Source organism: Polyodon spathula, chromosome 1 (assembly GCF_017654505.1).
Source record: "Polyodon spathula isolate WHYD16114869_AA chromosome 1, ASM1765450v1, whole genome shotgun sequence".
NCBI classification, from domain to species: domain Eukaryota; kingdom Metazoa; phylum Chordata; class Actinopteri; order Acipenseriformes; family Polyodontidae; genus Polyodon; species Polyodon spathula.
In genome coordinates this window covers 72,413,555-72,437,839 of record NC_054534.1, presented here as the reverse complement: position 1 = coordinate 72,437,839, position 24,285 = coordinate 72,413,555, and the positions used below count along the sequence as shown (strand labels likewise).

Genomic DNA, 24,285 nt, shown 5'->3' with positions numbered 1-24,285 from the left:
CTTCTTTCTTGCCACCCTCCCATACAGGCCAGTGTTATGCAGAGCTCTTGATATGGTTGACTGGTGCACCATTACTCCACTCCCAGCCACTGAACTCTGTAGCTCCTTCAAAGTGATTGTTGGCCTCTCTGTGGCTTCTCTCAAGTCTCCTTGTTTGAGCACTGAGTTTTGAGGGACAGCCTTTTCTTGGCAGTGCCTGGGTGGTGTGATGCAGCTTCCACTTCCTGATTATTGATCCAACTGTGCTCATTGGGATATCCAAACACTTGGATATTATTTTGTACCCTTTCCCTAATCTATGCATTTGTATTACTTTATCTCTAACTTCTGCAGAATGCTCTTTGGTCTTCATTTTCCTTCAGATTCACAGCCTTACCAAATCATCCTTCGACAGTGGGGTTTTCATCCAGAAAATGTAACAGCAACTTTAATGGTTCACAGGTGGAGGCCAATGTTAAGGTAATTGTGTCCTTGTTAGGGCAATTTCTTTCATCGGTGCAAAGTGGGAGCTTCCACAGCACAGGGGTTGAATACTTATGCAAGCAAGATATTTCAGTTTTTTATTTTTCTTAAATATTTCAAACATAAAACCAATGACACCTTACAATAATTGATTCTGAGTTTGTTTAAAAAAAAAAAAAACAGAATGAAATTTCAATGTACCATTTGTAATTCAGTAATATGAGAGAATTGGTCAGGGGTCTGAATACTTTTGCAAGGCACTGTGTGCGTGTGTGTGTATATATATATATATATATATATATATACACACACACACACACACACACATATATGTGTAATTATATATAATTACACACACAGAGAGGCGGCACCATGTACAGCAACTGAAAAAGGAGCTGGCATAAAAGGTCCATGCAGAGAGATAGTGTAACTAGTGATATGGCCATTTTTAGGAAAAGTGAAATGGAAAGTTTTTTTTTTTTTTATTACCCGAAAAAGCTCCTAGTCCTGGGTCTTTCATGGCGGGTACCCGGTTCTGGATTTTCTACCCATGCCGACCTCCAGTATAAATACACATACATGCCTTTCATAGTGGACCACCATCACAAAATCACTTAAGGGTGAGCACTAATATCGATATTTACTGATTGTGGGATAAAATACATTTTAGAAAATACATACATATACACACAGAGGCTCTGAAAAGTATTCACCCCCTCCCTGGACTGTTCAGTTTCGATTCCAAAATGTGGTTTTAATTAGGCGTTTTTGCCACTGATCAACACAAAGTCCAGAATGTCAAAGTGTAAAATCTACAAATCTCTAAATTACAAATATAAAAACAAAATAATTGAGAAAGGAAGAGCCACTGGCATCTGAGCAGATGGAAAGCAGGCTACAACACAGGAATTGTGCTGCTTGGATAGATCTTATTCAGGGTCCAAGTTAAATATCCATTATGTAATGGTTACATTTTGTACTTAATAAATTAAATTAAATGCCCCTCCGGAAGACTTGGGGTCTCTGGTGGTAACTGCCTGCAGCTTCAGGCATAGGCGTTCTAGTCCCCTGTACGTAACAATAGTCTTTCCTTGGGTCAGTCATTTTCTACTACAGCCCTCAGACATATTTAATACACCACCATCTCAATAAATGGCATCTGCAGACAGTCACAGGTAAGAGTATTGGCACCCTACACAAGGGTGCGTTCACACTGGGTCATTGAAACAACGTATCAATTTTCTCAGTGTTAACACTTAACTGCGAGCAAAGGGACCAAGTTCATTTGGATGCAAGTTAAAGCACATTTGTCCTTTTCCAATTAAAAAAAAAAAAGGAACGTCTGTGTGTTAAGAATGCAGTTTGCATGTGCACTGTTTATATGGTCGTGAACCAGATGTTTCCAATATACTGCAAGGCATATTGAAAGATGGCAGCTACTGATGTAGTGCTGTTTTTTAATAGAGCATGTTTTAGATTCTTACATATTGCTGTGGAAGAAAGCATTGGGGAGCACTTCGCTAATTTAATGAACACATTTCTTGAATGCCTACAAGTAGGAGAATACAGTTTACGCAATTCTGCACGGTTCTCCTACTGTCGGCATTAAACAAAGTAATTTTACTTTTGTCAGTTTTGTCCAGCTCAGATTGGACTTTGCCATTTGTCATACTGTCAAGTAGTTTAGAATTACCAGATTTCTAGTGTTAAATTGGGACAGCCCCCCCCCCCATTCATCAATGCCATAGCAACTCTGAAGCCATTATGATAATGGTATACAAATTACACAATAGTTGTAAAACTAAACTGGGTGAATTTATTGCAGATCATACATCTTATATTGTGATCTAGTCAAAACATAATGTACAAAAACAAATTTTAAAAATATAATATGAATCCATAATGGGTGTGCAATTCGTATTGCCAGAGATAAGATCGATGGTGACAGAACAAGTTTTGCCGCTATACAAAGTTTTTATGTAGTTAATTCCTAATTTTCATTCTGTTGCTGGAAAGACACTCCAGGTGTATTTATAGAGAGCCATGCAAGTTTCTCAAAGAATTGAGAAAGTGTTTAGCTGCGGATGTTGTTAATCTTCTATTTGTTACAAAAACAGAGCGCTTCTGGCAACAGACTAATCTTAAATTTAAGGTATTACGGTATTTGTTTTTGTTTTTTTTTGTAAATTGGCAATTAAGTGATACTGCTTACTCTTAATACATGAACCTGACATCAAAACACAGCAATCTAGTAAAGTTACAAAAAAGAAAAAAAAAAAAAGGTTGCCAAGGTATTAGAGGATTAGAAAATAGTCTAATAATTTTAGTGTTGCTAACCTAGTTTGCTATTTAGCGTTTTAGTAGTTCAGTGGATTAGGTTTTTTAAACTTAATGTTCTGAATTTGAACAGAAGCGATATTTGTTATTTATTGGACATGCACAATCCACTGATTTATGAAACTAGGCTTGATATTTTGATTTTAAATAATCAGTAAAGCTCTTGGCATCGAATTCCCCAAAAATGAGTTGGACAAATACATTTACATAGGATAAACATCGGTAAAACCACTATTCTCTTATCAAATACATTTAGAAATCCAAGGTTTGTGTAGTTCTTACACTTTACACAAAAACTTCTTAAATCATCTTTTGCAATAAATAGAAAGCCTACTTGTATGACATAACTAAATCTCATGGCAATGTCTTACAGGTACTATTGTTTAATTTAATAAACATTTGAAAATTAAATAGTTTAATCGTTAATAAAAACATTGTGTGCTATTTAAATAACTTACTGTAAATTACTGCATGTCTAGAAATAGGTCTTCTGATTGCATTTTACCTGTGCTTTCCAACTCTGCTTAAATGCAATTGATCCCCATTAAGCCATCAAATCACAACTGAGAAACTTTGCATTTGTGAAACAGGCTTTTAAAAACATACCTTTCATTTAAATGCAGACGCGACTTCACTTTTATTAATGTAAATAGTTACTCATAACAATTGTCACTGTCCAGCAAAACACTTTCATTATAGCTTCAATAATGATAAATCGCTTAACATGTTGCAATCTTGTTTGTATGTTCTGCTTGTAAATGAAAAATTAAGGCTTGGCCTATTTAAAAACCCATTAAGTTATTTGACAGAAAAACAATTACTAAATTAAGCCTTATTTATAAAAATAAATGTACGCAGTGAAGCAATATGAAAAATAGCATCATGGGTATGATTTTTTTTATATAAGAGGGCGAACAATTGTATTACAGAAATTTTATTCCGTCCGATTATTCAAAAATGTAATTGTAAAATCCAAAAATCGCCAATCTACACTGTAAACAGCCTTTCTCAATCAATTAAGTTAACTTACTTCTACTAACATTAGAATTAATGCATTTTAAGCAAGTTGAACTTTTACTGCAAAAAAGTACCTAACTGGTCTAAGCAGCTTGACCAGTTGCCAATTTGCACACACACTGGAACACTGGTTTGGTGCTACGGTTAAATCTGTGTGTACAGTATTCAGTTTGCTAGAAAACAAGTAACTCATCGTGGAATATAACTAGCAATACAATTAACAAATGGAACACAACTAAGTTAGACTGCAAGTCTCAAATCATATTTTCAGTTAACCACACACACTTCAGCAAGTTACAGGAAAATGATTTCATCTAGGGTTTGTGACATCAAAAAAGGACAAAACTGAAGGCAGAGTAATTTAACGGTCACAGAAACACAATGGAATTGCTTTCCAGTAACTGAAGAGGTCCATCTATTTTTTTTAATACATGGATACCCCTGTGATGCTAATATTAAGAGGTTCAGCAGTACAGACGTTCTGACTATCCATTTCTCCAAGAAATTAATGTACCAGCTTTACTTAACGTATTCTTTTGTTGATCACGAATGAACATTTATGTACTGCTGTCGCGTGATTGAAAACGAGACATTGTATTTTAATTAAAGTGACAGTCTCGAGGAGTCGAATGGGTCAAAATACATTTTACTGTGGAGGAATTATCACTGTGGCTTTTTTTTTTTTTTTTTTTTTTTTTTTTTTAAGAATGGCTCACGATGCAAATATAGCCTGTATGTGTGATGGAGCTTTTTGAACAACTTATTTAGCAATTAAGTAATCAAATTCTTGAAGTATATTAAACTCCCCCCCCGCAAATGTAGTCTGGTAAACCGCAATTTTTTTTTTCTCCCAGTGTTTTTACAGACAGATGACTAAGCCCCATTGAAAAACATCAGTGCAAAAGGGACATCTGCTTAACCACTACCTTCAAACGATTGGTACCACTACCTGATTTCTCTGTATTTCATGGTGAACCCACATGACAATGCAGAACATACTTGGAAGACCAAAGTTTAAATAATGACAGTAGGACATTTTGTAACACTATATATAGCCATTATTTGTATACCATTTTAACCAACGTTAACAGATTTAACATTACTAATTTTATAGCAAAGTCCAAAAGCACAGGCTGTCAAGTTTCTTTAAAAATGTTAACTTACAAAAATCAGGGCAAGGTTGTTTGTTTTGTTTTACCTTTTGTGCCGAATTCCATAGAATTGCAAATATCAACCTGGAACAGTTTCTACTCAGCACTGGATTGCCACACACCACACCTGCATACACTTGAGAAAAAAGGAACAGCTTCTTTTCACTCTGCAGGGCCGCCATGCAGCCACCTCGGAACTACAATGCTCTGGGCAACTTACAGACAGGCCCACAGGTGCCCAGCCAGTCTACAGCGGGCGCTGGTGAAAAGAGGACACCCTGGCAGAACCTTGTTTTTCAGAAAACAGATTCAGGAGACCAGCAAATCAATGACATACCTGTGGACCTTTTAACACTTAAATGAAAATGAGATTGCACATACAATGCACTTCAATCCACTGAACATTTCAATCATACTGGAGAGAAAAGTTGTTATGTTGGACATTACGTGCACGCCAGAGGCTTTGGTTCAAGCTTAAGCCAAAGCTGCAGACTCAGACAAATGCCCAGTTTATGAAACTGATGTGTTAACTCTTTGCTGTCCATTTATTCAGCACCTGTCAGGCGCATCAGGTCCAATTTATTTTCACGGCGCAGTTTAAAAGGCACTGCATATCAACAGAACACCAAGTACTGCATTTCCAGCCCCGCCCCTTGTTCACTGTATTTATCACATACCTCTTCATAGTCGTGCATACTGATAAATCATCTCCTGATCACTAATTTTATCAAACTCCAATGATGCAATCCAAGTCATGTTATTACTAGAACATCAAAACACTTGGCAAACATCTGATATTCTTTAAGCGCTGGATGTAGAAGCAGTTATCTTTTTAGTTTATGTCAGTGCTATCTCTGTGGTGAAAGGACCATGTATGCATCGCTCGAGTCGCAGTCCAGAATAGCAGCTGCAAACTAAACCAGCATCTCCCTTGGTACAGGGTGCAAACCTCGCCCTCAACATGGCATTCTGTAATCTGGCTCAGACATTAACTTGTTGAATCTGGTATCCTCCACAATTGAAATTGGGTGCATGTCAGTTGTGATCATCTCAGTCAACTTGTTTTCAACCCAGCTTGTTTTTATCATTTCCTAGCACTACCAGCATACACTTGCATTGTTGTTTGTCTAGGCCCCACCTCCTCCGCCCTAGATCCAGCACCAGCAAGCAGAAGCAGACATATGTACAGGAGACTATTGTCATGTGCTTTACCACTGTTCCCATACTGCCGCTGTAGCTGAACTCTGCAGAGCACCGCTCTACATTTTATTTCACTTTTTTTTTTTTTTTTTTTTTTTTGGAAATTGCAATATGCCCACACAGGGCTTTGTTTATTTTGAATTCCCAAAGATGACACTGCTAGTCACTAAAGCATCATGGGGCAAGAAGAAACTTGACAGGTTAAACACAAGTTCATAAGAAATGTGAACACAGCCTCAATATAAGAGTTTAACAAACCATGTTAAATACAAGCATTTAGTGAACATTAGCAACTAATGACTGAGCAAAATAGAATTTCTGGTATAAAAAAAAAACTTGGGCAATTTCAAATATTTGTTCATGACAAAAGTACATTAAGTCTGTTTAGCCTACATTTAATGTCATTTACAAAACATATTCATTGATTGAAAAGCATAACAGTAACTAATCTTCATTAAAAAAAGTCAACTGCCAGAACAGGTAATTATTTCTACAGCTGTTGAAAAACAATTTTGGCAACAAAGCAGATAAGAAAAGCACCTCTGAGAAAAAGCACTTAGCAAACTACAACAAATAACATGGCTACAGAACAGTATCAGAAGAACATGGAATACCAAAATCTACACAAATCTGAGCAACAATAAATTACCACCACAGAACAAATTCGTCCAACATGACAACCCAAACCATATGGCTAAGTCAGCTAGAATTCTTAACAGAAGTTCTGAAACAGCCTTCACTCAGTTTACTAATCAAATATTAACCTTAAAAAAAAAAAAAAAAAAAAAAAAAAAAAAAAAAATCGAGCCTCCACATCAAGGTAAACCCATCAGTTTGATATCATTCATGCAAAGCATTAACAAGCATATTCATGTGCGTCTTGCAACCAATTCTCCGATTTCCCTCTGTAAATACACGGTGCATTACTGCATTTGTTTTTTTTTTGCAAGATGAGTTTATTCATCATGTCACTTCTCACAAGTCTGAAACTCAACATGACGGCTGCACCAAAGAAAAAGAATGCAATGTATGTTACACAGCTAAAATAAAAACGGATTATCTGTACGACGATGGTGGGACAGTATTCTTAGTTTTGTTGCAATTCACTTTTCCGAGTCAATACCATTAAAAATCACAATGCCAGTCGTAAACACAGATACTAAGAAATCAGTAAGAGCAACAATGGCAAAGCACTATTACACTGTGCTGAAGAACTTAGACCTACGGTACTGCGCTCAAGGCGGTGCTTTCCAGAAGCAAGCTAAATTAATTAGCTATTTCATGGTTTAGTATTTCTTTCCACACTACCTGCCTTTAATAAAGCTATAAAAAGCTGAACCATGGTTGTTTAAATTGATAATTTTCTGGACAAAAAATTAGCTCAAAGTGATGTTTTTAGCTATACATTCCTTAAAGAATTGATCACTTTACTGTGCAAGGGATGTAGTCACTCCACTGCACACTTTCACAAAGACATTCTGTCTGCAGACATGCATTTACATTATAAGGGGCACCATTTACAGGCAATAGCACTGAACCAGGGTAGAGCAACAGTACACCTTTACCAGTGTTTCACATTTTATCCTGGTTATTTTAATGCCAGTAAAATGCTACACTTAACTTCGAGTACTGTACATAGGATTACTTGCATTCTTTTACCATCATCCCTCAAAAAAAAAAAAAAAAAAAAAAAAAAACCCATCTCAACCCTACCTGCCCTGCTAATTACCACCCATCTCTCCTCCCATATTTCTCCAAGTTCCTTGAGCATGTAGTCCACATGCCTATCACACCAAATATCCACTTTACCCCAAATTTCAATCTGGTTTCCGTCCCTTCCATTCCACTGAGACCGCCCTTCTCACTGTCCAGAATCGTCTGGCCAACTCACCCCATGATGGCCTCTCCTCAATTCTCATTCTCTTGATCTTTCCTCTGCCTTTGACAGTCAATCACCCCATCCTTCTCACCAATCTCTGCATCTCTGGCACACTAGTTTAGGTCACCAATTGTTTATCATTTTCTCCCAATTCGGAAACGCTATTTTTTTTTTTTTTTTTAAGCTCAGCTAACCGCTACCACCCCTGCACCGACTTGGAAGCTGTGAAGACGAACACGTGGTGTCCTCTGAAGCGTGTGCAGTTAGCCGACCGCTTTTTCACACTGCAGGCCCACCATGCAGCCACCTTAGAGCTACAGTATCAGAGGACAACACAGCTCTGGGCAGATTACAGGTAAGCCTGCAGGCACCAGGCCAGTCTACAGGGGTCGCTGGTACGCGGCAAGCAAAGGACACCCTGGCCAACTGATTTCTGACTATGACATCACGTTTAGCAAATATTTGTCAATAGCCACAATACTCAGATACCTGTATCAAGATTCCGAACAGCTTAACCTAGTCGGTGCCTCAGGTTCAGCTAGATGCAAGGAAGGAAGCCAAGTACATAGCTATAATGGTAGATTAAACTGATGTCGGAATCGCAGCTCAGCTGTCTTGCTGTTTCAGGTATGTGACTGACAGTTTATTGAAACAGTTCATACATTGTGAACTATTCGCTACAGGTGTCAAGGTGTTTAGACACTGGTCTGGGCCCCTCCCTATTCTGTGCATCCTGTGAATGCAAGACTATTCTCCATCCAATGGATTTATTATGTCTACAACACATGACAAATAACCTTAAAAACCACACAGCAAATGATCAGATAAAGGCGATATTTACATGGGCAAAAGTGGCCAATGATCATTGAATCTCCTGGGTCAAAACCAACATTTTGGCCAAAGCTCTGGGGTTGTTCATGCTGTCAGGTGCATTCCGAGCCATTTTGGTCAACTTTCAGAAGCAAATTTGAACTTAAATTCAGAAATTACTTCTTACACCTTGTTATTTTACCAGCTGTATTAACCTAAACATAGTTTTTGAAATGTTACTCAAACCTTTTTTGTATGCCCATTTCACATTATTAAAAAAAAACTTAATTATAATCTGCTTAAATAAAGCCAGCTTTTGAATTAACTGTATAATAAAAATCAGAAGAGCACTCGCCTGAGTCCAGAGAACAGGAATTCTTAACAGCAGGGCGGCAAAACATAGCCGGGAGCACTCAACAGAAAAATACACTTGCCTTCCCTTAAATATGTAAGGGGACAAAGAATTTAAATAATGTGTTGTCTTTTGTTGCGCATATCTGTTTGCGCTTTAACATTTTTTCATTATTGTTTTTATCGTGGTAAGTTACCGCACTTATTTAGGCACTCTACGATTTGACTAGGGACAGAATGTTTTCCCTTCCTTTTTAGCTTAATTGTTTTCTTTAAGTTTTCAGGGCATTTTGTTAATGCACGTCTGTTTTTATCTTGCACAAACAGCACTTGCACGTTTGGTCACCATCATATTTCACCACAGTGTAATAATCCAGTACCTCTGCACCCCCCCTACCCAACCCAGCAACGTGCAACTGATCTAGTCTGCTAGAAGCTAAATCAATCCTTATTGTTAAAGGCACAGTAGCATCTGCAAGACAAGCAGATCGGGTTTTTCAGCCAGGTGGCACCAGCCACTCTGCCAGGCACAGTCCAGCTGAAAAGACCGGTGGAGAACACTGCATCGTCTGGCTAAAAGAAGTTATCAGCAGATTTATCAGATTCATACTGGTTAAGAGTCCATCAATTGTCTGCATCTCAACACAAAAAGTTTCCTAGTGTCCAAATAAATAAAGGACATTGAATTTGTGGGATACACTATTGCAAATACTATTAATCTGTAGAAAAGGACAAACAAGGTCATAGTACAGTACAGCTAAATAAAGCAACAAACACTTATCCATGCTAATTACATTTTGCTGTACAATACATAACTGATCTTCACTGCACAAGCAGTTAAGCATTACATATTTACTGGTGAAAGGCTATTAAATATTTAAATTCTAAGTTCCTAAAAACAGTGACACTATTTGCAAGCAATTGTTACTTCACAACTTAACAGGGCATGATAAACATTTTTCATACTCTTGGTATGTCTATTCTTACATGTAGTTATTGCCATCAGTCTATCATGAAAACAGCATGACCTCTCATCCGATGAATGTCCACTCAATGACAAAACTTAAGTACAGACACAGGTTTCCTTATATCTCCAATTAGTGGTACACACTACAAAGTGTTGCCACATTTGTCTAAGCTTTTCAGATGCACATTTAAAAGTAGGAAATGACAGTCGCTTCCCTATACACAAAAGGTCAGGACTGAAAGTGTAGGGTGACATTAAAACAGCAGAACTTATAGCTTCCAACAGACTGGTTTAAATATAACCTAATCCTAAAATAGATATGTCCATTATTAAAACACATGCACATTTAACACTTAATTGATAAAGTAGGTGGCCCGCATGGATCAAAACAGGAAACAATGTTTTCACAAATAGTAAATAAGGGGGGAAAAAAGCAAATTTCCCCATTACAACTCAAACACCGATTTGAGCACCCGTTCTAGGAGGCCACCTAGGAAGGAGCATTTTGATATCTGCAATCTGCAGCAATTGCCAATTTTTACTAGCTGCTTTTGTAATAAATGTAGGTCTAAACATAATACACCAGAAACCTACACAGTATACTGTACAATGCAACCATGGTTAAAGCATTAAGATGTTTTTTACTTTAATATTAGCTGCATGAATATAAATACATTTGTTTTGTATTGAGATCTTTTACCTTAAAAAGCTTTGCCAATTACTTACTTTACAAGTTATCACAAAGATTTATAGCGCACATGTTGCCCTAAAAAAGCCAGGTTATTTGGTTACCTTACCTATTCTGTTAAATGGATTTCACAGCAGAAGCAGACGTCTACCACTACTTCTGTTTTCAACGTGGTATTGTGTTAATGTTTTACAAATTGCCAGTCACAATGCTATGGAAAATAGAAAGTAAGTTTAATACATTGCTCATACAACTTCATTACAACGAAAAACGTGATTGAGGGATCTTATTTCGTTTTAAAACACAATTATATTTGACAATGAACACATATTTACTTAACTGCAACCTGGCAATTAAGTCTCAACGAGCAGCCTGTTGAGAAAGGGAAGCCAAAGAGAAAAATCACTGATTCGCTGTAGCAGTTTGATGGTCCCCCATCATCGCAAACCACCCCTCTCCAAAAAAAACAGTCAAAACAACCAGCGCTATTGCTGTGCTTGTATGAGACAAAATGTTAATTTAGTCAGACTAGGTTTGGGTTTTTCCACTATAAATAACTTAGTATAAGTAAACTGAGGTTATGTATTTAAAATCACACGCAGATGTAATCCAAATCATCCAGAGATGACATAACAAAAGCAATAAAACTATCATTACGATTACATACCAATAACCGCACAAATTAGTTTTCTGTGTTCAGCGAATCGATAGTCATGTGACTCGTTTAGGAGGGGGAATAAGAATGTAACCACACACTTACCGATTACTTGTTTATTAAAACACTGCTGGCTACTATCGGTACCTCTGAATTAGTTTTCAGTTTAATATTTAGAGACTTCAAAAACGTAACGTTAAAGTTACATTATAGAACAGGTATGTGCACCCCTGTAGCACACCTAGTATTAATCACAATATCAGATCACCTACTTACACGTGCTAAACGAGCAAGGTCACCATTCACAAAGAAAACATTAAATAATGAAGCTTTACTTTCAGACTAAAGACTGGAAAGAACTTTGAACAAAACAAACACTAGACTAATTGTGAAGGCTAATGACTAAAAAGGTAATTGTATTTTTTAAACTAATATACACACACGTATTCTAGCGGGAGGAAAAAAAAAATGACATTCCACGGGCCGGATCCGGCTCTGTATGTCCGACACCCCTGAGAGATATATAGATACATATTAGGGGCTTAATGCAGTAACAACTAAATCTGACTTAGATTTGCGAGAAAATTACCCGAAGAATATATTTGACCCTACTGGGAATGGATTGAATGTTTCGCATACAACTGGAGAATGAAACAAATTACAAAAGAACCTTCTGGACGTAGACATCGTTCTCTTTTTGCCTAATGCTAATCTTATATTCTAAATTAGTGGAGGGATATTGATAAGCTTGTGAAAAAAATGATGTTAAATAATTTAGTTCACAAGAAATGTATGCTCTTAGACAACTTTCAGAGCTTAATGATGTGATTGCAAAACCAGCGGATAAGGGGGTTCCATAGTAGTCCAAGATCTGGACAATTATAGGATAGAGGCATTAAGACAATTGTCTAACCTAGAATATTATAAACCATTGACTTGTGATGCAACTACCAAAAGTAAGGAATGTACTGAGGTAATCTTAATTGGCATGTGAAAATAATTGGATAAAGCAATAACTTAAATTTGTCAATCATTTCCCATTAAACCAGAATTTTATATGTTGCCTAAAATACTTAATATGCAGAATCCCCCAGGTAGGCCCATTGTTTCTGGTTGTAGTTTGATAACTGAACATTTGTCCAAATTATTTGAGCTATACTTGAGAAAAAAGTTGAACAGCTACCACCATTTGAAGGATTTGAGGGCTGTCAAATTGTCTCACTAAACTGAAAGTAAAATCAAATCGTTTGCTAGCGAGTTTTGATATAGAAAGTTTATATACGAACATTCCCCATGAATGAGGTTTACAAGCCAAGCCATTCATTCTTGAAGATCGGATGCTTCTCTCCCCCCTCCCCCTCCTCATTTTTTATTTGATTTGGCTAAATTTATTTTAAAACAATGTTTTGCTTTTGAAAATCAACTTTATCAACAAGTAAAGAGAACAGCTATGGGGTCCCAATTTGCTCCATATTTCATCAATCGTTGTTGGTAAATGGGAAAAAATCAATTTATGACATCAGTAGGAATCCCTTTAACGATATTTCTGTATGGAAACGATTTATGTATAATGATATCGATGATATAATAATGATATGGGATGTGACAGAGCCTGAGCATCATGAATTCCATACTTACATGAATAGCCAGATGCAAGTTTGAAGTTTACTTGGATTTTAATGAAACTTTTGGATTTGGATGTTTACAAATATATATTTTTTTAATTTTATTACACATCGATTTATAGAAGAGATACTGACAGGAATACTGTTGAGAGCTTCAAGTTTCCACCCTAGACATTTGATTAATAGTATTCCATATAGCCAGTTTGTGAAATTGAGATGTAGACAAGGATTTTGTAATGCAAGCTGCTTATAACGTGGTTATGATATTGCAAATACAAATCAATTAATCGTGCAGCTATTAAACCAAGGCAGGAATTAATTCTGACTTAAATGTTAAACACTTTGACACCAATTTTTATGACTGATTTTAACACAAACTCAAGATGTGATGAGTCATTCTTAGACATTGGAATATATTACAAACTGATCACACTTTAAAAATGTGTGGCGATAACTCCAAAAAGTGTTTAGACAGGCCCGAAGAGAGAGATTTGGTTCATAGCGATTTAAAAATAATGCCGCAAGACATGATTGGGCAGTCAGCCTAAAGGTATAAAATGTGGCAACGGTCCGCTATGTGCAGCAATACTGCAAATTCTGATTCGTTATGTCATCCTCGCAGCGGAAAAGGGCATCAAATAACGCAATCAGTTAATTGTAGTACAACGTTTGTTGTATACATAAATTGGTTTGTCCCTGTGGAAAACCTTATACGGGGAGGACAAGGAGAACATTAAAACAGAATTAAAGAACATGCAACAGCGATAATACGTACTGGAAATCTGGAGTATGCTATGGCAAGACATTATATACAAGCTGGTCACGGGTCATCTACGCTAAAACTTATTGTTATAGAAAGTTAATTGTCCTAAACGATTATCATTCGCATGTACTGTTGAAACGAGTCTTTTTGGATTTATACATTAAATACTTTGCATCCCTTTGGTTTAAATGACGAACTAGACTATAGTCCTATCGTAATTCCTTATAGTTGATGCACTTTATGAATGGGTGTGTATATAACTGATTTGTATCATGTGTAAATTATGAAATTGTGTTGGATAATAGATGATTGATAATCATTTACATATGGTTCAATGTGTAACTTTTCACGTGCAGCAAGTACGTCAGGTTATTATGGTTAAATTGTTCTACTTGTTAATTGTCAATTATACAATTCCTGTGAAAAGTTGACACGTTATCCTGATGAAGGCACTGTGATGCCGAAAGCGGTAGATTTTTTTTTTAATCCAATAAAGCATATTGAATACACTTGTGTGCGCCATAAATTTGTTCTTCTCAATTGCAAGTCGTCGAAATGCGAGATAGAGATATTACATACACTTAAATTTAAAGAACTTAGTGTGGTTACCATTGCTTCAAATGCCAAGAAATACCTCCAATGGTGGTTTTAAAATATTTCCCCTCTGTCGTTTGTTAATCACACCGAAACGCTGGGCTATTGGCTTTGAGCAAAACACACACACATATATATATATATATATATATATACACACACACACACATTCTCTAAATACATATCCTCCACTTCAGACGTGTTCTCGAGTAAATGTAGTCGGTTGAAACAAGCGGGGGATTTCAAACCCCGAAAGCACTGTATTATTAAACTATCGTAAGCTTGTATTGGTTTTTAAAACAGGGGACTTAATACTCTTCTAATATGCCTTCCAAAGTAAAGACTTGTCTGTATTTACAGGCCCGTCCTTCCCAAACCTGACTCAACTAAATGTCTCCTGGTTTAATTTAACCCCATACACCGTGTACACTAACAAATTGCGTTTCCAGGAAAACATTATTACATCGCAAGTAAACGCACATGTAGACACGCTTTAACTTTAAGTTTAACAACTTAAAAAAAGATTTTAAATTATAATACTACGCAACCGCCAAGAATAACCCAGGTGCGTCTGACGTGTTATATACACGTCGTGTATTATTAAAAATGACAATGTTGCATACCTTAATTGATAAATGCAGATTTGTAGTAGTGTCGTTTTGTTACTGTAGTTTATTAAAACCACTTCTAACCCAGCCCTGTTCCTCTTCCAAGTCTTGCGCGAAACCAAAATCGTCTGCACTGAACTGGGGGACCCATTGGCGGGAAACTAGCTGTATTAATTGACATTCTACCCAGCCAATCATGCTACAAACGACAACATTCCAAATGGAAATGTGCTATTTCTAATACACCAATCGTCATAACAATCGAACTTAACAATATGCAGGTGTTGGCGTTTAAAAAACACGCACACGCACACGCACTCACACTCACGCACACTGGGCGGTAAATAAATTATTCAAACATTGGTTTGAAAAGATATATGCCTTTCTTATGTCGTTTGAAGTTACACAAATTTATCGTAGTAATACTGTCTCACAATAGTTACGCTTTTTCTACATTCCCAAACATCTTCAAGCTTTAAAAGAAATTGATCTGGAACCAAACATTTTGAGGTGAATGGGTTGCTGAATCTGGCTATAAAAAATAATTAAAAAAAAAAAAAAAATACATTGCTAGACAATTTAGAGGCGCTAAAAATAATAAATGGTGTTCTAATTGTTTTCTGGAGTTTAAAAAGTTGCAAATTGCAATATGATAAAACGTCACAAAACGTCTTATATACACCTACAGAAAAAAAAAAAAAAACCCTTATAAAGTCTATCCGGACCTTATATTGTTGATGGTGGTTTACAAATACATTACCCAGTCCCTGCTCACCGCATGCACACACACTACTTGCCACTTGTCATTACAAAGGTACAACCTCCATACATAGATTAACATGGGTATTTGTATTTATTTATTTATTTTACAGTAAATGGGCATATAATGTATAGACAAACGTGTAACATTCCTTGCAATGAGCAACTACCGCAACTCTGACCTATTGTCCTGCGGTAGGTGGGTAGAGTAGCTCTATATAAGTAGTGCTGCACCCTTCACAAAACTGAGGTGTCACTGAAGTAACTAACAAAAATACCCATGCACCAGGCCGATTAGTCATTTTCTCAATAGTACAATTTATTTATTTATTTATTTATGTATTTATTTATTTAAAACTGTGGTTAACAGAAAGACAAACCATGGCAAATACTTTAAGAATCCCACCATTGCCTGATTCACACAATGTTATATTACAGAGTATAACCCCACCAAGCAGCACTTTTAATATCCAACACAACTACAGACTGCAGATTATTTTATCTCAGATTTTTGTTTGACTAGAATTCAAACTTAATTCCTATAGTAAACTAGAAAATGTCGTTTAATACAGTGTTAATATGTTGATAAGGTATCCTTCCCATTGTGCTTCCATTTAGGAAGGCGCGTACGTATTGTTTTCTGCAAGGTATCACACACACGGACCCATTGCAATGTCTATTCCATTCATACAATAGCTACTGCTATGAAACAGCTGAAAAAGTTGTCTGTCACTAAGAATATTACCCAGATAATACAATTACTGCAGTCTATGTGTAGGCTTATATTAACCTAACCCTGTAAAATTCTGCTATCTTTTTGAAGCTATCGCTTTAAACCCATAGAGTGTATGAACGCAAAGCTTCAAATAAAGTCATCCGTTGATCTTACTGGTTCAATTTCCAGCCCATGCAACATCACTAAAAACTACCTATAGCATCCTTAACGCTTTTCTATTGCTATATGCAGTGTTAATGCATGCATATATATATATATATATATATATATATATATATATATATATATATATATATATATATATATATATATATATATATATATATATATTTATTATTGCGTAATTTACAAAAATTTAAACATGCCAAAAATATAATACACGTGGGTTACAGATTTAAGTCAGTGTCAACGTATTACAAAGTAGATGTCTAACTAGCAATAACAAGAAATAAACCATTAAGGAGATGTCCTTACCGTTTCTATAGAAAGTGAAAGACGTCCTTACTAGGAGAGCTAAAGTCACAAATGCCACTGAATCTCATACACAACTGAAAAATACTATTTGCACCAAGCCTTTGCAAGATCGACTCCGTAAACTTGATATTATTGTCGCAAACAAAACAAAAAAAAAATTAAAGTATATGAAAAAAAAGCTCAATAAAAATAAAACACTACTGTGTCTTAATGACAATACTAAAATAAAAGGAAAGGTAACAACTGAAGAAACAAAAGAAGAATCAAAGAAGGTAAAAAAAGTCGGCTTCTGCCTCTGCCTCTGCCTCTCTCTCTCTCTCTCTCTCTCTCTCTCTCTCTCTACAGGTTCACAACACAAACAGTCGACATCGCTAAGTGAGATCTGAAGTAAGGAGGAGGTTGTCTTTAAATGGAAGGTAGTCCTGCCGGTAAATTTATAGAGCCGTATCACAGCAGAGCTATACCTCTCCGCACTAACGGTGCAGCATCCTTTCAGTCTTATTACAAATTCTGAGAGCACGCATGCACGCGGAAGTATACGCCTAGGGACCGATCGATCTAGCATGTTTATATGAAGGACTCCTTCGGTTGGTTATATGGTGACTTTTGGATTCGTCTTCACCAACAGCCCTGAAGTGCGATTGGTTTGGTTGTTTTGTCAATCACATAGATCTCGAGAATCATATCTAAATAGGCTGAACTGTCAAACAAAGCTTCTCAAGTGAAGAGAGGAGCGGTTAGACTAGAGCGAGGTTGAAGTCAGGGAGATATCACTCTGTCTCAGCTGATACAGAATGGATAAGCACTAATATGGTGAGGTTGGCAGTGGAGTCTAAGACAGAAGGGAACGAGTATTAGCACCTATAAGGTTGAATATCTGCATCTGTTCTAAAAAACAGAAATAAACACATATCACCAAAACACGCGGAGGAAATGATTTCCATGAAAAAAGCGATCGTCTTAATGTAACTAAGCGATCTGTCAGGAGCTAATGAGGGGCGTGTCCGAAGTATCAGAGTGGGAAGCGAGACACTAGAAACATAAAATTTGTGTTGTAAATGTGCTTAAATAAGTGTAATCGAATTAATATGCTTGTATTTAATTCTTAACTGCGACATTCGGTTTATTAACCAAGTTAACATTGCTGAGCCCCTGAGATGTTTGCATTAGGCTATAGTCATTTTAACAATGAAACTTTTTTTTTTTTTTTTTTTTTTTTCTCCAAAGGCCATCTAAGAATAAAGGTCAGTGTCCTTCAAGGAATTCTACCACCTGTAGTAGCTGGTTATATGACAATGCATTGCCCACCTCTGTTTGCATGCACGCAGAAAATGATGCAAATGAATGATTTACAAACACACTCGGAGATTCAAATCGTTGTACCTTGAAAGTGTCCTTGACTGATGTTTATAAATTATTCAATGAGCGGGTGGCTGAAAATAACATTTTACTGAAGGGAACTTGTTTCCTCAGCTGTCTTCATTCAATTGTTTTAATATATAAATAGCTGAGGCCCACCGACGAAAATGCATTTTTGTTTTGAACTGCAGCACTGTTGATAAACCAGATACACAATAATGTTCGAGTTTATTCAATGCTACTTTTTTTCAGCAGTAATCTTAATTTATTACAATGGACATTAGAGAAGCAAAGGTAATTTCATGAACAAATATTTAGCAGTAACATATGCATACCGATTGTGGTAAAACTACAAATGGAAAACTGAAAATTGTGATGTGGGAGTACAGTTATTTTACCCAGCCAGCGTCATTGGTGAAAATCTAAAAGCTTGCATGAACATTTGACAGGCTTTCATTTCACACGAAAAGCAGATCGTCACCTCAAAGGACTCCCATGTGATTTCAAAATATAAGTATAGTTCGTTAAATAAGTTACCTCATCAATAACCACCTTTACCTTCAGCCCGGTGTAGACCCACGAGTCCTGAAGATCACATGTTTGAAAATCTAAGCCCCCAAGTTAAGATATTGTATGTGTATAGTTATAGACAAATGTAGGTGTATTTGTTATAAAGTGCCATCTAACTAAAAGTGACGAACACGCTCTAAACCTCATCAGCCTCGACAGAAACAAACTACATGTGAGCCGGACAGTTTCATTAGCATTCAGGACCACGGAGAGCTACAAACAGTTTTGCATTGGACATTAGTTGTCGCGTTTCAACAATACACGGGGAATTTAGCGATGTTCTGGCAGTGTTCTTTTCAAAAAACATCTTCAAACCTAAACGCTTTCTCTCGACAAAATATACTAATTGATAACATGCAGCTGGTCACGCAGCCAATACTCATATATCACACCTGTTAATATATACGTACAAAAAACGTCAACCACATTATATCAAACAATGCTAATAATAGTGAAATATATTAGATAAAAAAGTAAGACTGAATAACATACAGGTTTGATTTATTGTACTACAATTCAGGTTATAAAACATTGCAGTGAAATTCAATGTTATATTATGTTTTCAGCTTATGCATTTGCAGTAATGATAGCTTTAATTTATAAGTCGGGGCCATGGTTGGGGTGCTAGCTGTATAAACTGATTTACTATATTTAGAAAACAAATGTGTTTATTAATAAACGCAAACACTAAAGATTGAAACATGTCGAAGGCAGCAACATGATTAGAGTATAAGGTCGGTTTCAACATTCACAGTTTCAACTAATCTAGGAAAGGAAATATAGGCAACGCCCGTTTTCTTAAAAGCATATTTATTTTCCGCGGTTCTTGTTGCAAACACTTTATTCTTGTTGCTTTCAGATAAACATAGGCAGTAATTGGTCAATCAATTGGTCAACTTTCTTTTCTTGTTTTTTTTCTGAGATCAACAGTTTTTTTTTTTTTTTTTTTTTTTTTTTTTTTTTTTTTTTTTTTGTTTTTTTAAATCAAGTGTCAGCACCAGGGCACAATAACAAAGCTTTAGTTTGTATCAAAAGCAGAATGGGGTCCGCAGAGAGACGGCAGCCATAGGAACAGCTGTCTTATCAGCAGACTGCAGAGAAGGAGATGGCTCAAGAGGTCCTTTACAGATTATCACTTGAATAGGTTTGCAATGCACCAAAACTTCACGCTTGATAAGAACCACCCACTGGCGAGAACAGCACGGATCTAACTCGAGCCTACTTTATGCTCGCAGCTAGACTCGAGCTATATATATAATAGCATATATATATATATATATATATATATATATATATATATATATATATATATATATATATATATATATATATATATATATATATATAATACACACACTGGCTTGTTACATTACTAATAAACTCAATAACATTCAACACATTAGCATGTTTGCATCCAAAAACAATTAAATATGATTTGCTGATATGTTCTTACACCTTCTATGTATGTTTGATCTCTGGTAAATTTGTTTACAGATTTTTTGTTTAAAAATAAAAATAAATGCAAAAAAAAAAAAAACAGTCAAACCACTGAAAGACTAATCCACCACACAGATATTCAGTGTTGCGAAAGAGCTGATAAAACCTTAAAATATATGTCTATATATTGTTTTTGTTTCCATCTTTTGATGTTTACAAGGGTCAAATATTGATTGTACTTATTATTTATAAAGTGTCTATATTCCTTTGACTTTGACAAATGCTGTTATACATCATATACTGCAATCAATATGAAGATTAATTATTGCAATAAAACCTGAAACCAATGTGATCATGAAACAAATTAAACAAATAAATGCAACCACAGACAGGTTTGTAACCTTACCATTCTTAATGTTGAGTGTTAGTGAGTATTTGTCGATAAAAATAAAGCACATTTATGGGTTTTCAGCATTATATGTTTCACATTCACTGACTAAGGGGAAATGATAGACTCACATTGCTTATATTGAGAATTAGATTTTGCTTTAGTATCACTGATATGGCTAAATAGTCCAATCAAGATTGATACATTTCTCCAAAGCGCAACATATATGGATTGGTATACTTGCATGGGGGAGGCAAGGTTCTTTAACCAAATCAAGGTAGTTTTATAAAAGTGTGTGTGTGTGAGTTTTGGTTTATTTTCTTAATAGTGTTTGATTATAGTGAAAGGAAATACTGGTATTTGATTTGAGTAAAGTACATTAGAGGGTGTCTGGTTAGATTACAACTCAGAGCCACTCTGGTATGCCTTTCCATACAAGTTTAAAATATTAGCTGAAATGAGAGTTTATTTGTTTCAATGAATATACAAAAACAGAATCAGTATACAGAAATGTTACATATGGATTTCATTTTTGCAGTTTCTAAACCACTAAATACCGAATGCATAAGCTATATTCACCACAAAAAAACCTATAGTTTAATTTGTATCAAAGAGGAGAAATAGGACCCAAATGTTCTCAAATCGGTCCATCTCTTCATTAATATTCCAGGTTAAGCAATTATTGACAGAATATTGACTGCTACACTAACTTTGCCTTTCCTGCTTCCAAGATTGTTTCAGAGATCAGCCCTGCTTTTTATTCACTCTGACTGTGCTCAGTGTCTGGCCAGTAGGGTTCTCTGTTGCATGATGAGGAGAAGGAGTCCATGCCGGTTTCCCATTCCCCACCCTGGCAGTGTCAGAGCCAATGTGACGCCCTCTTCAGAGCCCCCAGCAAAGTTTGGTCTCTTTGCACAGCCTAGACACGAACTGGCATCATCCAAGCTGTGTGACTCATCCTGTGCTCCCTGTGGCAGCGCTTTAACTGGATGAACTACTCTGGAACCGGTATGCTTAATTGTTTTAAAGTAATTACTCAAACCAAGTCATTTGTTCTTGATGAACAGAAATGTTTATAACCTTGCTATGGGAAACCACCCTGTAAAATACAGCAAATATAGCTGCAATACAGTATTCACTATCAGATACGCTGCACCATGTCAATGGATGACCTATACTTACTTAATTTTATTGACTTTATTAATTCAGTTTATGTAACACAGTATTTATTTACAGACACAGTCACACTAGTGCATAACACGTTTTTTTTTTTTTTTTTTTTTTTTTTTTTATATATGTTGTGTTCTAGTAACAAGAATCTCGTTGTAACATAAAAACCCACCAGGGGTTCATTTCATGTTGCAATTTTTATGTTGTCACATTCTATTTGTAAATGTCACTATATTAACGCCCAAGTAAAATAAAATAAAAAATCAGTGCTCTGCTTCATATAAAGCCAGTTCAGAAAAAAAAAGTTTTCAAACTGCTAATTATTTTCTGGAATAAGTACTGTGTTGCTTGACAGCCAATTTGTAATAATAAATGTATATATTTTTTATTGCAGTATATAAACCTGTGATTAATCCAGCTCCCTAAATATCACAGTAGAAAGTTACCGACACTAGAGAGATGATACATTTTACAACCCATTGTTCAAAACATTGAATTTCAAAACCATCTGCAAACTCATTTACTTGTATATCATTCTGAAGTTTTGTGCAAAAATATGGTTCAATTAATTCCCCTTTATTGTGTTGGTGTAATGAGTACCCTTTGATGTTTAATGACATTTTACTAGGGTGCATAGTACCCCATGTGGCTAAATATTGTTATTGCAGCTATTATAGTAGCAGACAATTGGAATGCTCCTCTGAACTGCAAAGTCAAATTACTTTTCCGCACGCAGTATTACCAAGTAGTTTGAATTCTGAAAATAAAATAAAATGAATGTTAAGAATACTCTATATTGAATGGTTTTATTTCATAATTAACAATTATTAAAATACATTTTGAGAAATATTTATTTAAAAACAAACAAACAAACAAACAAACATTATATAGTGGTAAGTACACAATAAATTTGGTGAACATACTTTGCACAGGGAAATCTGAGACCTGCGCAAGTATGGCAACATATATTAGGTAAAATTTACTGGAATTATGTTGTTAGCACTATATACATTAATTGAACCACAGTTGCCTAGTGTTCAGTCTAATTTAGTGTATGTATGTAAATGAGCTTATTCGATTGTGATGAAAGTTGGTTACAATACAAGTATCTGGACATGAAAGAAGATGCTTGTTTTTCTGTTTGTGAGTACATAGGTACAGAATGTCACATCTTGATTTTTTTTTTTTTCTATCTAGAGAAATGATAAAACTTGATTACTATCTTTACCACAAGTTACTACAGGTCTGTAGCTATCTGCTAGCTCAGATTTTATATTTACAGCTGTAGCAGTGGATGAACTGTATTTTACTGAACTAATTATAGTGATCTTTTTTTATCTTATTTATCTTCCAGTAGCACAGAAGCAAAATGTTATTTTTCAGTAATAATGTCCAGTCATCTTCATTATACATATAAATACTAATATGTTTTATGTTTGCCTCTGTGGATATGGCCCATGATCCATACATGTGTTTTCATACTTTACACTTTAACTTCCCATAAAAAAAAAAATCCTAACATCTTTCAGTATTTCAGGGCCTGCTGCCAGTCCTCTTGGCAGGATATCCTCAATGTTCATCTTTTCTTATGAAAACTAATCAATGTCAAGGGAGAGTCAATATCTGAAAGGCTTCTGGCATAAGGAATGTGATACCAAAGAACCCAGGCAGTCCTTTGACTATTTTTCAAGGGACTTGAAATATAGCTTGTTAATTTGGGATGAATTCTCCCATATTTATTTTAAGCACAGATTTGTTCTCCAGATGTATAGTGGCAACAACTTGTCTAAACTAGTGCAGAAATACAACAATAAAAAGCACAACTGAGAAGGTAATCAAAATAACCAAAGTATAGACCCAAAAAATAGAAAATAAACCTACTTCTTGTACAAACTCAGGCTCTAACATTCCACTCAAAACTGTAATATTCATCAGCTACCTCTGGGATGTAGGAGTAATGAGGCAACATGCTGGTGGTATATGTACACTAACTGGCACACATTGGTAACAGTTAGTGTATTGCAAATACCGTGCACAATAACAGAATAGAATATCAACATCTCCTGGGATCTTTCCATGAAAAATACAATTATTAAATAAGCTTTTACTGCTTACAAAATAAATACTGTTTCCAGCCAGGGTTATGCATCAGAAGGGTGGAGGAGGGGACATGCATGTATTATACATTGTCTGACCACTTGCTCAAGACTTGTCTACACATTGTATTTGACATTGCCCTAGTGTGGGCCGTGTATATGCAGTGTAGCTTTATTACTCTGAAAGTC

The 24,285-nt window shown here is 35.8% G+C and overlaps 1 protein-coding gene across 1 annotated transcript in view; it reads right to left on the bottom strand.

Moving 5' to 3' along the window:
* The window catches only part of LOC121322088 (ELAV-like protein 2), a 78,953-nt gene extending 61,682 nt beyond the window's left edge, over positions 1-17,271 (bottom strand). The window contains exon 1 of the mRNA XM_041261604.1: positions 17,077-17,271. The gene's annotated coding sequence lies outside the window, so the exon portion shown is untranslated. The remainder of the gene's footprint in view (positions 1-17,076) is intronic.
* Between the last annotated feature and the right edge of the window lie 7,014 nt (positions 17,272-24,285).